The following is a 15285-nucleotide window of genomic DNA, read 5'->3' as shown; positions in this document are numbered from 1 at the left end:
TTCGCCAAGGCGGCCTTCACGACACACGACAGCGCAAAATCGCTGAGCAGAAACTGATAGCCAAGTTCCGCACACATGAGGACAGCCTCAACTGGGATCTTGGGTTCGTGTCACACTATCTGTAACCCCAAAACTTGCCTGGGCTTGCAAAATCTCACTAACTGTCCTGGCTGGAGACAATACACATCTCTTTAACCTGTGCTTAACCCTCTCTCCACTCACATTGTCTGTACCTTTAAGACTTGATTACCTGTAAAGACTTGCATTCCAACCATTATTTTGTAAATTGAGTTTGTGTCTTTATATGCCCTGTTTGTGAACAGAACTCCCACTTACCTGATGAAGGAGCAGCGCTCTGAAAGCTAGTGGCTTGTGCTACCAAATAAACCTGTTGGACTTTAACCAGGTGTTGTGAGACTTCTTACTGTGCTTACCCCAGTCCAATGCCGGCATCTCCACATCAAAGAGAGAGAGAGAGGCAGGCAGTGGGAGAGAGAGAGGCAGATAGTGAGAGACAGAGGCACACAGTGTGTGAAAGAGGGAGAGAGGCAGAGAGAGCAAAAGAAAGAGAAAGACATACAAGAGTGAAAGGGTTAAAAATCACATAAGTTTAAGAATCACATAAGCTGTGACTAAATCTCAGTCACAAAGCTATGTGCAAATTACAGGTTTTGATTAAAGTCAGCCCAGATAACATTCATGGACTATCTAATTGAATGATGTGCAGCTGCAGTTCATGTCAGCCCACTAGAACAAGGAACAATGGAAAGGGAGGTTGAGGTACCATTGGTCAGAGATATAGCTATCATTTCTTGATGATTTAACATGCACAAGTTATAATTGGACATTATATCCTTAAGTATGCATGATGTAACCATAACTATGATTGGATAGAGATAACTATTGTTCTGTTGTTGATATATGCTAATTACTTGTAATCGATGCCGAGTCTTTAATTGCCTATGTATTTCTGAATTTTTCACTCTGAATGCCCTGAATGGACATTCAGGGTCCTATAGCTATGGTAAAGTTTTAAATAAGAACATAAGAACTAGGAGCAGGAGTAGGCCATCTGGCCCCTCGAGCCTGCTCCGCCACTCATTAAGATCATGGCTAATATTTTCGTGGACTCAGCTCCACTTACCCGTCCACTCACTATAACCCTTGATTCCTTTACTGTTCAAAAATTCATCAATTCTTGCCTTAAAAACATTCAATGAGGTAGCCTCAACTGCTTCACTGGGCAGGGAATTCCACAGATTCACAACCCTTTGGGTGAAGAAGTTCCTCCTCAACTCAGTCCTAAATCTGCTCCCCCTTACTTTGAGGCCATGCCCCCTCGTTCTAGTTTCACCTGCCAGTGGAAACAACCGCCCTGCTTCTATCTTATCTATTCCCTTCATAACCTTATATGTTTCTATAAGATCTCCCCTCATTCTTCCGAATTCCAATGAGTATAGTCCCAGTCTACTCAGTCTATCCTCATTAGCCAACCCTCTCAACTCTGGAATCAACCTAGTGAATTTCCTCTGCACCCCCTCCAGTGCCAGTATATCCTTTCTCTAGTAAGATGACCAAAACTGTACACAGTACTCCAGGTGTGGCCTCACCAGCACCTTATACAGCTGCAACATAACCTCGCTGTTTTTAAACTCCATCCCTCAAGCAATGAAGGACAAAATTTCATTTGCCTTCTTAATTACCTGCTGTACCTGCAAACCAAGTTTTTGTGATTCTTGCACAAGGACACCCAGGTCCCTCTGCACAGCAACATGCTGCAATTTTTTACAATTTAAACCATTTAACATTTTGGCTACTTGAGGGGAATGATAGTTTTTAAATACAACAAGAAAACCATTGTGATAGCCCTTAACAAAGAAATGGACAGCACGGTGGCACAGTGGTTAGCACTGCTGTCACACAGTGCCAGGGACCTGGGTTTGATACTCGGCTTGGGTCACTGTCTGTGTGGACTCTGCACGTTCTCCCCATGTCTGTGTTTCCTCCGGTTTCCTTCCACAGTCCGAAAGACGTGCTGGTTAGGTGCATTGGCCATACTAAATTCTCCCTCAGTGTACCCGAACAGGCACCACAGTGTGGCGACTAGGGGATTTTCATAGCAACGTCATTGCAGTGTTGTGACTAATAAATAAACTTACTTAACAGGAGAAACAGGCATGAGAGAAAGAAAGACATTGCAACAAACCCTCTGAAGAAATCATCAACAATTCTCTCCAGCAGAAAGAAACAGAACTCTGGTCAGGACAAACTAGAAGAATTACACATTTGTTTTAAAGGACATGTTCCACCATTTAATTGTCAAAGAGATACCCTTTGCTACAATGACTGCACAAGGATATAAAAACTTTGGATCCAATTGCATGTCAGTGGCATCAAGGCTGCCTCGGAATCTCTTTTCTCAGTAAAATACCAGTTTTTAAATCAGATATTTTTACATGTGTATACACAAATATTTGCCATGTATGGCCAAAGTAACTAGAGTTCAGAGTCCACTTTTTAGTAAACGGTATCCTTATAAATTAAGTTACATTTTTCTCAACTCCCCTTTAAACAGATTAAAATACACTTCCTGGAGCCCTTGGATCCTTGATTAGATTATTTAAAGGGTATAATTTGCATTTTTCGTGCATTATGTTAGAATGTGAATATGACATTACACAGCTCTGAGATCATCGAGCTAAAACATTAAACTGCATTCTCTCTCCACAAATGTTGCCTGACCTGTTCAGTGTTTCAGCATTTCCATTTATTTATAATTTCCAGCACCCGTACTATTTTGCTTTTGGTTTAAAATGGGAACGATGCTGTTAGGCGATGGGTTCAATAATCTTCAGTCCTATTAATAACATTTGTTCCATTAGTAACAATGTACGTCAATTCCTGCTCTCGCCCTCATCCTGAGAATCTCTAACAACGCTTCCAATTCCCACCCCTCCTGTACCATCGCCTGGTCTACCTCTGGCTCTTCCCAACCCTTCCTGGAATTCTTCAGCTCAGGTGGGATGGCGGAAGGGCAGGACTGTGAGCAGCCTACAACCATTGAACCATAGAATCCCGACAGTGCAGAAGGAGGCCATTTGGCCCATCGAATCTGCACCGACTCTCTGAAAGAGTTGGTGCCACCCCATGCCCATCAACATACACATCTACATTCTTCCTCACCTGCTTCCCATAATGACTGCCTTCCTTCTCCCAGTTTCTCTGTCTCACCTGTTCTTACTCTCACCTTCCACATCAGAGCTACTAAAATGTCTTTAACATCAACCGTACTCACCAACAGGTACAGCTTGCACTGTTATGTTGCCAAATAATAGGAGATTATTTGCTGCACTGTATCCTCCACTCCAAGTTTTTAACAGCCAACACTTCCACTATGCTTGTGACTCAACACAATGATCTGAGGCAAAGTGCTTTTGTTTGTGAAGTATATTAAGTTGATGAATGTTCTAGATGTTTGTGTAATCCCTTAGGGCAGGTTTATATCATTTGCAGCAGAATTTTCAATTTGGGAGGAGCTACTTTGTTTAAAATCAGCACACTGCTCCCAGAGGGGGCCCTGCAACCAATCAGACAGCATGGGACTCTTTAACCCAGTCTGACGTCGGGGGACCCTTTTAACCAATGCTCACTACAGTTGCCTGCGCATAATAACCGCCTAAAATATGAAAAACATTTTGAAAAATTTGGCTTCCATCTGTGCACTAACACCCAAGGGTTGCAATTAAACATAGCTTTCTACTGCACAGTGAAAACCTATGACCTACAGGGAGTTAATTCCCCTGAGAGCTCAGTAAGGAATCAACAACGTTGATCAGTGTGGCATTTATTACCCTGGCAACATCCAATTCTGTCACACAGACCGAGGAATCTGGTTTAACAACAAGTGCCATCAAGGAGCAGGTGCCAACTTCCAGCTTGTGTGTTTTTATCTGAAGCTTGCAAAACCTGAGCATTCAGTTCTAGAATTAGATTTTTTTTTGACAACAGGGAAACTTTTGTGCCATTTTTGAGTTCACACATCATGCACCATCACCCAGCTACCAGGTCGAATCCACAATCCCTCCTCAGACATCCTGCAGGGTAACTAACTGTCTAGCCTGTCCCTCTAGGCAGGTACTTTTCTGTGACTGAATGACAGAACAGCCTTGAGAAACTAACTGATCTCCTGCACACAAAATGTACATCACAGAAGCAGACCACTTGGCCAAAATGTCTGTGCTGGTGTTAATGCTCCACACAAGCCACCTGCCACCCCTCTTTACCTTAACTTCTCAGCAGATCCTTCTATTTCTTTCCCCCTTGTGTATTCCTTGGTGCTTTCAGTTACCAAGGCCCTAAACTGTGGCCTAAAGTAGTTCATCCTTGAGCTTTCCTGGGACCCAAAACTCTAGAATTCTTCTCTATCCTCCTTAAAATCTTCCTCTTTGATCAAGATTTTAGACATTGGTCCTAAGGTCACCTGATGGTGCTGTATCACATTTAGTCTGATACAACTCCTGTGTTTCACCTTCGGATATTTTATCATGTTAAGGATACTAGATAAATACAAGTTGTTGTTACTTACCTAGGTTCCCTTTAACTGCATCTATTCTATTCATCTCAACCACTCCCTGTAGTAGCATGTTCCACATTTTCACTTCTCATTGAGTAGAAAAGATTCTTCAGAGTTCTTTACTGCACTTATTAGTGACTATCTTATATTTATGACCCCTAGTTCTGGTCTCACAACAAGTGGAGCCATCTTCTCAATGTAAACCTCATCAGGCCCCTTCAGATGATCTTCATCAGGGTACATCTTTGTCACCGTTCTTTGGAGAAAAGAATCCCAGCCTGGACGGAATTCTCCCCCAAAAAATCTAAGTGTTGAATTCGTGGGAAAATTGGAGTAATTCACACTGTTTTTTTCAGTGGGAGCTTGAGTAGAATCTCCCACATTCTGAGCACTGCAGAGGCCACCAGCGTGAATATCATTAGATTTCTGGGGGCAGAGCCTATTCCCACCCAGAAGGCTGAAACCAGCGGGTCTCTGTGCATGCGCAGTGGCCCCGAACTGTCAGCCTCTCGTTTGTTGGTCAATTCGATCGCTGGCCAGCCCGCGACCCCCACAGTGCTGTCCACCCAGCCCCGCCCCCCCAGCTCGATCACAGCCCCCTGACCATTCCCTGCCCCCCGTCCTGTCCCAGACTGCCCTGATCTCCAGTCCCCCCCCACCGTGCCAATCCCCCCCATCCCCGTGCAGGTAGACCACCACTCCCCCCCACCCTGCACTGATCACTGGTCTCCCTCCTGCGCCCATCGATCCCAATGGGACCCCCCCTATCCGCACCGATTGCTCCTAGACCCTGCCCCCTTGGCACTGCCCCATGCCCGGTCAGCAGTGCCAAGGTGCCCCCTGGGCATGGGCAGTTTGCCCAGTCGGCAGTGCCAGGGCACACAGGCTGGCACTGCCAGGGTGCCAATGCCCAGGGGGTGCCACCCCCCACTGCCCAACCCCCTGGGGGGCCCCAATTGCCTCCCCTTCACTCCAGTTGAGTCAAGCTGCTAGAACGTGGGGAGCTACTCTCAACCCACTGGAGTGAAATACTCAGGAGGGGTGGAAGGGGCTAGCGGGTCTGGAGACTTCAGTCCCTGGCCCGCTAATAGCATTTAAATGATATTTAAATCATTTAAATGATATTTAAATCATTTAAATGATATTTAAATCATTTAAATGATATTTAAATCATTTAAATGATATTTAAATGATATTTAAATCATTTAAATAATATTTAAATTATCATTTGAATACTAGCCCCGCCTCCCCGCTGATTTCTGGAGCAGATCGTGCTGGAAATCCAGAATTGGGAGACACTGGCGAGGCACGAATGCTTGTGGGAACCCCGCGAATCACCCCCCCCCCATGCAATTCTCACAGCCCACTGCGCAGTGGGATGGGAGAATCGCCCTCAATATCTGATTTTCAGTTCAATATACAGGGGCATACAGATTACATCATTGGGTACGGTAGAGTATTAGATAGTTTTCTGGATTAGTAAATAGAGTGCAGAAGGCAATAGCAAACCACAGTAGTATTTTGCCAAGCACAATCATGGACCAACATATGGTAGTCCATGTTCATCAATGCCCTCTTAGGACATGGTATCCAAAAAGAGCGAGACAGAAAAGAGAAATCTGCACTTATAATTTGAATTCAGTTTTTAAATTCCTCAAAAGGGAATCACTTCCTTAACATCTTCAGGAAAGCTTGAAGTGCGAAGGTCAATTCTTTCTAAAAGCAAGATGGAGACTGCAAAGCCAAAACACAGAGTATTATTAAAGCAAACCTGCACCCTGTGCACAGAACAATGATTACAGAACAGGAGGAGGATATTTGACCTTTTCTAAAATTCATTTATGGGATGTGGCATTTCAGGATAGGTCAGCATTTATTGCCCATTCCTAGTTGGCCTTGAGAAGGTGGTGGTGAGCTGTCTTCTTGAACCACTGCAGTCCCTGAGTTGTAGGTACACCCACTGTGCTGTTCGGGAGGGAATTTCAGAATTTTGACCCAGTGACAGTGAAAGAACGGCGATATATTTCCAAGTCAGGATGGTGAATGACTTAGAAGGGAACCTCCAGGTGACAGTGTTCCCACATATCTGCTGCCTTTGTCCTTCTAAATGGTAGTGGCCATTGGTTTAGAAGGTGCTGTCTAAGGAACATTGGTGAGTTCCTGCAGTGCATCTTGTAGATGGTACAAACAGCTGCCACTGTTCATCAGTGGTGGAAGGATTGAATGTTTGTGGAGGAGTAGTAGTCAAGCGGGCTGCTTTGTCATGGAGTCATAGAATCATAGAGATATGCAACATGTTGTCCTGGACGGTGTCAAGCTTCTTAAGTGTTGTTGGAGTTGCATTCACCAAATGGAGAGTGTTCATCACACTCCTAACATATGTCATGTAGATGATGTGGAAAAATTGGGGAGTCAGGAGGCAAGTTTACTAGCCGCAAGATTTCTAGCCTTTAACCTGCTCTTGTAGCCACAGTATTTATATGGCTAGTCCAGTTCAGTTTCTGGTCAATGGTAACCCCTAGGATGTTGATAGTGGGGAATTCAGCGATGGTAATGCCATTGAATGTCATGGGACGCTGTTTAGATCCTCTCTTGTTGGAAAGGATCCATGCCTGGCATTTCTGGGGTGCGAATGTTACTGGTCACTTGTCAACCCAAGCCTGGATACTGTCCCGGTCTTGCTGCATTTGGACATGGACTGCTTCTGTGGCTGAGGAGTCACGAATGTTGCTGAACATTGTGCATCAGCAAACATCCCCACTTCTGACCTTAAGATGGAAGGGAGATGCATTAGTGAAGTAGCTGAAGATGGTTGGGCCTATGACAGTACCCTGAGGAACTCCTGCAGTGATGCCCTGGAGCCGAGATGTGGTAGATATGACTCCAACTGGAAGAAGGCTTTCCCCTCATTCCCATTGACTCCAGTTTTTCTCGGGCTCCTTGATGCGATATTCAGTTAAATGCTGCCTTGATGTCAAGGGCAGTCACTCTCACCTCACCTCTGGAGTTCAGCTCTTTTGTCCATGTTTGAACCAAGGCTGTCATGAGGTTGTGAGTTGAGTGATCCTGGTGGAACCCGAACTGAGCTTCCATGAGCAGATTATTGCTGAATAAGGTGCAGCTTGATAGCACTGTTGATGACCTCATCCATCACCTTGCTGATGATCGAGAGTAAACTGATGGGGTGGTAATTGGCTGGTTTGGATTTGTCCTGTTTCTTGTGTATAAGACATGCTTGGGTAATTTTCCACATTGCTGGGTAGATGCCAATGTTGCAATGGTACTGGAAGAGCTTGGCTAGGGGTGCTGCTAGTTCAAGTACTATTGCCAGAATATTATCAGAGCCCATAGCCTTTGCAGTATCCAGTGCCTTCTGCTGTTTCTTGATATCACGTGGAGTGAATCGAGTTGGCTAAAGGCTGACATTCGAGATGCTGGGGACCTCCAGAGTAGGCCGAAATGTATCATCCACTCAGCACTTCTGGCTGAAGATTGTTGTGAATACTCCAGCCTTATCTTTTGCACTGATGAGCTGGGCTCCTCTCTCATTGATCACTGAGGATGGGTATATTTGTGGAGCTCCTCCTCCAGTGAGTTGTTTAATTGTGCACCAACATTCATGCTGGATGTGGCAAGACTGCAGAGCTTAGATCTGATCTGCCGGATGTAGATTTGCTTAGCTCTGTTCAATATTTGTTGCTTATGCTGTTAGACATCCAAGTAGTCCCATGTACCTTCACCGGGTGGGCACCTCATTTTTAGGTATGCCTGCTGCTGCTCCTGGCATGCCCTCCTGCACTCGTCATTGAACCAGCGTTGAGCCCTTGGCTTGGTGATAATGGTATAGTGGGGGATATGCTGGGCTATGAGGTTACAGATTGTAGTTGAGTACAATTCTGCTGCTACTGATAACCCACAGTCCCTCATGGATACCCAGTCTCGAGTTGCCAGATCTTTTCGAAATCTATTCCATTTAGCAGTGGTAGTGCCACTCAATACAATGAAGAGTATCCACGCTGGGGCTTTGCCTCCATAAAGAACGTGCGGTGGTCACACACGGTGGTGTGTTACTGTCATGTAACGCATCTGTAGCAGGTAGGTTGTTCAAATACGAGGTCAAATATGTTTTTCCCTTTTGTTGATTCCCTCACCATTTGCCGCAGACTGAGTCTAGTAGCTATGTCCTTTAGGATTCAGCTACCTCAGTCTGTGGTAGTACAATCGAGCCACTCTTGGTGATGGACATTGTACATTCTATGCACTTGACACCCTAAGTGCTTTCTCCAAATGGTGTTCAACATGGAGCAGTAGTGATTCATTACCTGAGGAGGGATGGTATGTGGCAATCAGCAAGAAGTTTCCTTGCCCATGTTTGACCTGGTGCCATGAGACTTCATAGGGTCCAGAGGCAATATTGAGGACTCCAAGACAACTCCCTCCCGACTGTACACCACCTTTGCTGGGTCAGTCCTGATGGTGGGACAGGACATACCCAGGAATGGTGATGGTGATGTCTGGGAATTTATCTGTAAGGTATTTGGCACAAGCCCCCAAATGTTAGTAAGGGTTGACAGGGCTGGGTTTGCCATTGTCATTTCCGGTGCGTCCAGTTACATTCCTTTGTGTTTTCTTTGTAGCTGTTGCATACAACTGAGTGGCTTGCTAGGCCATTTTAGAGAGCATTTGTAAGTCAACCATATTGCTGTGGGTCTGGAGTCATACATAGGTCAGACCAGGTAAAGATGGCAGATTTCCTTGCCTAAAGGACATTAGCGAATCAGATGAGTTTTTATGATAATCGGTAATGGTTTCATGGTCATCATTAGGTGTTTAAGTTCAGGTGTTTTTACTGATTTTAAATTCCACCATCTGCCCTGGGTTCAAACCCAGGTCCCCAGAGCATTCCCCTAGGTCTCTAAATTACTAGTCCAGTCCACTATGCTACCGTGAGACCCCTCAATCAAATCTGCTCTCACCCTTCCCTTCTTTCAGGAGACAACAACTGCTTCTCCAATTCATCCAGATAATTGAAATCCCTCATCCCTGGAATTATTCTCACAAATCTTTTCTGCACTCTCTCTCTCTCTAATGCCTTCACATCCTTCCTAAAGCATGGTGCCCAAAATCGGACGCAACACTCCTGCTGAGGCTGAAACAATATTTTATAAAGGCTCACCATAACTTCCTTGCTTTTGTACTCAAAGCCTTTATTTATGAAGTCCAGGATCATGTATGCATTTTTAACCACTTTCTAAACTTGTCCTGCCACCTTCCATGATTCATGAACACATATACCGAGGTCTCAGTTCCTACACACCCTTTAGAATTGCGCTGGTTTTCCCTAAATAAGCCTCACTTGTCCAAGTGACTTGTTAATTTTGTCTAGGATTATTGTTTCTAAAAGCTTTTCCACCATCGAGGTTAAACTTACTTGCATGTGGTTGCTGGATGGATCCCTATAAACCTTTTTTTGAACAAGACAACAACGTTTACAATTCTTCAGTTCTTTGGCACCACCCCGACCATGTTTTTGAGGATTGGAAGATTATGGCCAGTGCCTCCTCAATTCCCTCAACATCCTTGGATGCATCCCATCCAGTCGAGATGACTGGTCAAGTAGATTCCTACAGTGCAGAAGGAGGCCATTCAGCCCATCGAGTCTGCACCGACCACAATCCCATCCAGGCCCTATCCCCATAGCCCTATGTTTTTATCCTAGCTAGTCCCCCCAACATGAAGGGGCAATTTTAGCATGGCTAATCCACCTAACCTGCATATCTTTGGACTGTGGTAAGAAACCCATGCAGACGCAAGGAGAATGTGCAAACTCCACACAGACAGTAACTGAAGCCGGGAATCGAACCTGGGTCCCTGGCGCTGTAAGGCAGCAGTGATAACCCCTGTGCCACCGTGCTGTCCCAGTACAGATAAGCTGCCCAATACTTCCTCGTTATCAACTTTTGGTATATTAACTACCTCCTCATTCACTATGACTATGGCTACAATTACTTCCTTGGTAAAGTATTCACTTAATACCTCACCCACATGCTCTCTACCTACAAGACCAACTTTTTGACACCTAGGCCTCCCCCCTACCTTTTTACTATTTATATGGCCATAGGAGGCTTTTAGACTCCCTTGCATGCTAGCTGCTAGACTCACTTTCATAGAATCATACAGTGCAGAAGAGGCCCTTCGGCCCGTCAAGTCCAACACGCTAGAAACACATTAGGTGATCCCACCTAATCCCATCTACCAGCACTTGGCCCATAGCCTTGAATGTTACGGTGTGCCAAGTGCTCCTTCGGATACTTTTTAAAAGATGTGAGGCAGCCTGCCTCTACCACCCTCCCAGGCAGTGCATTCCAGACCGTCACCACCCTCTAGGTAAAAAAGATTTTCCTCACATCCCCCTAAACCTCCTGCCCCTCACTTTGAACCAATGCCACCTCGTGATTGACCCTTCAACTAAGAGGAACTGCTGTTCCTTACTTTGTCTCTCTAATTTCCTTTCTTGCTTCCTCTTTCAACTTTGCTTTATCCAGTCTGCTCCTTAACTTGTATTCTCAACCTGACATGTCATATGCCCCCTCTTGCTGCTTCTCTCTCTCCTCATCCAGGAAGCTCTGGCTTTGGTTGCCCTACCTTTCCCCCTCATCAGAATTATACCTCGGCTGCATCCAAACATCTTGTCTTTAATGACAACTCACTGTTCCAGTTTTGCCTGCCAATCTTTGATTCCAATTGACCTGGGTTAAATGTGTTCCTGGTCTGAAAACATCAATTGCTGTCATGTGAATATAATATAATTTCAGGCACTTATTAAATGTTGAGATCTGTGGCGGAATAAATATCAGCTTGTTGGTTTCAGAGATAGTGTTGTATGATAGGCACCAGAAGTACATCATGCAGAAAACATTTATTGATGTGCGACAACTTCCTTCTTACCATCCTCCACTATATTACTTTACATTTACATTGCACAGCAGCAAGAAAAGCAGGTTCATGGTTCAAAAAGGCATGATGATGGAAAATAGCAATTACTGATAGTTAACCCACATCAGAGTAACTATTCCTGGATATTTGAAGAACTCTTCCATAGGAGACAAAACAAGTGAAGGTGAGGGCCAATTTTTCAGTTGTGTTCTGGGAGGTGGAGTCTCTCCTCCTTGACCCTTTTATGAGCAGGAACAATTTCTCCCTATCGACTCTATCCACGCACCTCATGATTTTGAATATCTCTATCAAATCTTCTTAGTCTTTATTTATTAGTGTCACAAGTAGGCTTACATTAACACTGCAATGAAGTTACTGTGAAAATCCCCTAGTCGCCACAATCTGGCGCCTGTTCGGGTACACTGAGGGAGAATTTAGCATTTCCAATGCACCTAACCAGCATGTCTTTCGGACTGTGGGAGGAAACTGGAGCACCCAGAGACACAGAGACACCCCACGTAGGCACAGGGAGAACGTGCAGACTCCGCATAGACAGTGACCCAAGCTGGGAATCGAACATGGGTCCCTGGCGCTGTGAGGCAGCAGTGCTAACCACTGTGCCATCCCCTAGTCTTCTTCTCTCCAAGGAGAACGGTCCCAGGCTCCTCAAGCTATCTGCATAACTGAAGTTTCTCATCCCAGGAAACATGCTTGCAAACTTTTTCTGTACTCTCACCAATGCATTCACATTATTCCTAAAGTGTGGCATCCTGAACCATAGACAATTCTTCAGTTAAGGTCTAACTAGTTTTGTTACAAATTCAGCATAACCTCCATGCATATTATGCACTATTAATAAAGCCTAGGATACTGTATGCTTTATTGACTGCTCTCTCCACCTGTCCTGCCACCTTCAATACCATGCACATATACACCCAGGTCCTTCTGCTCCTGCATCCCCTTTAGATTTGTACCTTTTATATGTCTCTCTGCGTTCTTCCTACCAAAATGCATCACCTCAGTTCATCTGGCACCTATCTGCCCATCCCACCATGTCAATTTCTTTTGATGTTCTACTCTATTCCCCTCACAATTTACCATTCCTCCAAGTTTTGTATCATCTGCAAACTTAGAAATTGTCCCCTGCACATTAAGATCTAGATCATTAATATATATATCAAGGTAAGCAAGGGTCCCAATAATGACTCTTGGGGAACTCCACTATAAACCTTCCTCCAGCCCCAAAAATATCCAATGAGCATTATTCACTGTTTGCTATTTCTCAGCCAATTCTGTAACCACGTTCCCACTGTACTTTTTATTTCATGAGCTGTCACTTTTCTCAGCCTATGGTGTGGTACTGTTTCAAATGCCTTTTGGAAATCCATGTACATCACATCAGCAGCATTACTCTGATCATCCCTCTCTGTTACCTTTTCAAAAAAACTTCAGCAAGATAAACATGGTTTTTTCTTAAGAAATCCACACTGGCTGTTCCTAATCAACCCACATTTTTCATGTGATTATTAATTCTATCGCAAATAGTTATTTCTCGAAGCTTCCCCACCACCAAAGTTAAACTGACTGATATGTAATTGCAGGGTTTACAACCTTTTTTTTGAACAAGGGTGTTTGCAATTCTCCAGTCCTTTGGCACCTTCCCTGAGTCTAGGGAAGACTGAAAGATTATGGCCAGTGCACCTGAAATTTCCACTCTCACTTCCTTCAATATCTTTGGATGCATCTCACCTGGTCCCGGTGCCTTGTCAACTGAGCTTTGTAACCAGTCACTCCATCCAGAGATAAAAATTAAAAATTAAATGTATCCATCTTTGCTCTGCTCAAAAGTAACTAAACTAAATTAATGTAAAAATGCCACTTGAATAACTTGAGTCCACATTTTTATAGCACTGACCTCCTGTTTGTTTAGCACTAACCACACACGCTTGATTCTAACAAAATCCCAAAGGCTCCCTGTGGGAAAATGCATCTTTATACCAGCTACATCACTAACAGGCTTTGGGATTTGACTGTGGTACATCACAATGCTTTCAAGCTGTGCAGGTTAACATTATCCTAATCACCAAGGCAACTTCTTCACACCTGAACAAATAATTAAATAATAAAAATAAATCTAACATGTCAAATATAAGTAGAAGATCGAGAATCACACCAGGATTAACTGGGGCTATAATTAAGTTACTAAACCCTCCAATATCCTCGACACTGTGTGACAACTATCAAAGATGCTGGCTGAAGAAAGACAAAACATGAACTAACAGCCTCACTCAGCTTGGAGAGTTGGATCTCATTGTCACCTGTTCCTGGGAAGATCAGTGATCCAGTAAAATATAATTAAAGTCTCAACAGAAAAGCAAGTTGAGTAGAGAGAAAACTGAAATTGTATAGCAGATTTTTCCAGTTACAGGTATTGTAGGCTGATCACAGTCCTGGCAATTTCTCTTATATCTAGGACAGGTACAGACCATATCAAGTGGCCACCAACCCTTCACTAGCAACAAGAAACCGCAGAATACATTGATGAAGTCATAAGTGCCCAACTGCTGCCCTTCCCTTGAGAGGATGTGGAGATGCCGGCGTTGGACTGGGGTAAGCACAATAAGAAGTCTCACAACACCAGGTTAAAGTCCAACAGATTTATTTGGCAGCACTACCTTTCGGAGCCCCAAGCCCCTTCTTCAGGTGAGTGAGGACTCGTGTTCACAAACACGAGTTCTCCAAGGCGGCCTTCACCAAAAGCGTTCTCCAAGGCGGCCTTCACAACACACGACAGCACAGAATCGCTGAGCAGAGACTGATAGCCAAGTTCCACACACGAGGACGGCCTCAACCGGGATCTTGGGTTCATGTCACACTATCTGTAACCCCCACGCTTTACCTGGGCTTGCAAAATCTCACTAACTGTCCTGGCTGGAGACAATACACATCTCTTTAACCTGTGCTTAACCCTCTCTCCACTCACATTGTCTAAGACTTGATTATCTGTAAAGACTCACATTCCACCCATTATCTTGTAAATTTAATTTGTGTCTTCATATGCCCTGTTTGTGAACACGAGTCCTCACTCACCTGAAGAAGGGGCTTGGGGCTCCGAAAGCTAGTGCGGCCAAATAAACCTGTTGGACTTTAACCTGGTGTTGTGAGACTTCTTACTGTGCTTCCCTTGACAGAGCAGTGCCTACAAACACTCCAGTCCAGATTACTCTCCGGGCTGCTTTCGCATCGGACTGTGCTGCTGCTCTCAGTTGAAGTTCCAACCACTCCGTTCCCCGGCAGCAGCCGCTTCTTCAAACAGCTCAGGCCAGTTCTCATTCAAACCACTCCGGATCTCAGTCCACTCGTCCTGCACTCACCTCACTCGCTGTTGCCAAAACAGTGGTCGGGCTCCCTGCCGAAACGCTAAGAAGCCCGCCCATCAACACCTCATCAGCCTCAGTCCACCGCCTCCACCTGCCATTGGTCAAACTCTCCCGTCACTCAAAACCGCAGTGACGCCACAAAGAACGGCATCAGAATGAGCCCCGCCCCATCACATGCCCAACCCCCACACCTGTCCGCCTGCCCAGCCCCCACACCTGTCCAGCCCTCATCCTCCCACCCCTGCCCCTCAACCATCCACCCCCTCACCCCTGACCTGTCCACACCCCCAACCATCCACCCCGTCACCCCTGACCTGTCCGCCCCCTTATTACATATTACTAACCCCATGAATATCCTCTATCTTTGGTTTGTTATAAATGGCTATAAATTGGATA

General features: G+C 44.9%; 1 protein-coding gene across 4 annotated transcripts in view; it reads right to left on the bottom strand.

Moving 5' to 3' along the window:
* The window catches only part of abca3b (ATP-binding cassette, sub-family A (ABC1), member 3b), a 118101-nt gene extending 103193 nt beyond the window's left edge, over nucleotides 1–14908 (bottom strand). For all 4 annotated transcript variants that reach the window (XM_078240429.1, XM_078240428.1, XM_078240426.1 and 1 more), the window contains exon 1: nucleotides 14884–14908. The gene's annotated coding sequence lies outside the window, so the exon portion shown is untranslated. The remainder of the gene's footprint in view (nucleotides 1–14883) is intronic.
* Nucleotides 14909–15285: the final 377 nt, after the last annotated feature.

This window comes from Mustelus asterias, chromosome 23, assembly GCF_964213995.1.
Source record: "Mustelus asterias chromosome 23, sMusAst1.hap1.1, whole genome shotgun sequence".
Classification (NCBI taxonomy): domain Eukaryota; kingdom Metazoa; phylum Chordata; class Chondrichthyes; order Carcharhiniformes; family Triakidae; genus Mustelus; species Mustelus asterias.
The sequence above is the reverse complement of the archived record's forward strand: the minus strand, read 5'-3'. Positions and strand labels throughout refer to the sequence as shown.